Below are 2,124 nucleotides of genomic sequence, written 5' to 3' on the forward strand. Positions count from 1 at the left end.
GGACTTATGTTATGATAAAGGAGGATTTATCTTTGAGTCCTTAAACTTGTTTGCGACGAAATGATATGTTGTTACTAGGACGACAACATTATCGAGATTAGGTCGTTGTGTGACATATATGTTGGTTGTCCTCTTAACCAAGGAGTGTGGAGACACTGGTATGCCACACAAGTGAAGTGTAGAAGTACATTTCACTAAACGTGACCAATTCCGGAACGCTCTACTGTCGAGAGATGTTTCGAGTGGATATGGGTATAAGTTTGGCCCTCTGACCTGAGACCGCAACCTGTGACTAGCAAGCAACTCACTGTACTTTGGTACCGGACTACCTGAATTTCTAATTCAGTGACAGAAGGTCACTGGGTGCAGTCAAGTACTTGCGTAGTCAGTTGTGAGTCAAGATGGAATTGACCCCTCCTGAAAACAGGAGATAATGTCTTGTGATTAATTTAGCAAAACCTTGGCCAGGGTAATCCCAGTGAGGAGTCACGGGATATCTAAAGTTAATCACATAATGGATGTACTAATTATAGGGTTGATAGTGAGCTCTAAGTCATCCTGGCATTAGGAGTCAAAGGTTTTGAATTATACAGTAACCATAGTTCAGGGTTCCAGAATATTTGCTTCACATATATTCGACCTATCCGGACGTCGGGTACCATTGCTAGATGGTCACATCGATTAGTGTAGAAAATTGTTCCTATACTACCGGCTTAGGTTCGAACCTATGAGGTCACACGCATAGAAGATTCCTGATTGATCAAGAAAGCTGATGAATGATTAAGAATCATTCCGGGGTAATTTGGTCAATTTGATTGGCAAATTATCTTATAAAATAATTAAAGTAATTATTGAAGGATTAATTAGTAATTAAATTACTAATAAACTCAATTTGATTGAGTAATTGTGCTAAGGATGAGCCAAATTGAATTAGATTCAAGTTTGGGCTCAATCAGGGTTTTGACCTGATTGGATTAGGTCAGAACCAAAAAGGACTTAAGCCGATCAAATTAATTTTAAATTAATTTGTTCTTAATTGGGGATTGACCTAATTGAATTAGGTCCAACACAAAGTAATAATTCAATTTGATTGAGTTTGCATGAGCCAAAATTGAATTGGATTCAATTTGAGCTCAATCAGGGTCTGACCTGATTAGATTGGGTTCAACCAAATTGCTTTGTTTTAATTCGGGTTTGACCAAATTTGATTGGGTGCAACCCAAGGGGATTAGGCTCAGATGATGTGGCAATTATTGGTGACATGGAATTGGATTTCATGAATTTTAAATAAACCAAAATTATTGCATGGCACATGAACCCATTGCTTGACACATGGCGACATTGTTTGTTATTTGAATTTAAATTCAAACATTAAGCAATGTGTTAAATGATTTTAATCACTCAAACCATCAGCCAAGGTGGCGTCTGAGTTTTTGAATGGATTAAATTCGAATTTCAAGAGGTGATTTCGAAATTATGAAGTGTTTTACCTTGCCGCATGGATTTCAAATTCCTTCCCTCTTGCACATGTGTTTAAAATTTGAATTTAAATCAGATTTGGTTGAGATCTGATTTGGGTTGTTCCTATTCCTTTGCATGTGCCAACTAAAAGAGGTTTTCTGAAAATAAATTTCGAATTTTGAATGAAAATTCGGAGGCCATTAAAAGGGGTCAAACATGGGCACCAAAAACACATCGATTGCAGCCTTCTTCCTCACCCGCCTCCTCCTCCTCTTCTTCTCCATTTTAGATAGGGTTTTCAGGGTGAATATCTAGAAGATTCAAGATCAGATCTGAGTCCTCTACTTTCCTTACAAACCTCATCTCTATCTGCTTCAAGACGATTGATCAAGAGTTGATTGAATCCCGGCGGGCAGATTTCAGCTTTCAAGTGTTCTGCAGCTGCTAGCACTGTTGCGGAAGAAGATCCTTCAGGACTTCGCATGTACTTCTCGTAGAGGCCATTCGTGTGTGTGGCTGCGAAGTCAAGAATCAGATTCACAACTTTCATCCATCATAAAAGGTATTAATCTAGCATTAATCATTTATTATGGTGTCAAGGTCTAGGTCCAATTCTCTGAGGTTTTACCCTCTTTTGGGGCTCCTCACGGAGATATCTCCAGA

The sequence above is a fragment of the Phoenix dactylifera genome, chromosome 10 (genome assembly GCF_009389715.1).
Source record: "Phoenix dactylifera cultivar Barhee BC4 chromosome 10, palm_55x_up_171113_PBpolish2nd_filt_p, whole genome shotgun sequence".
NCBI lineage: Eukaryota > Viridiplantae > Streptophyta > Magnoliopsida > Arecales > Arecaceae > Phoenix > Phoenix dactylifera.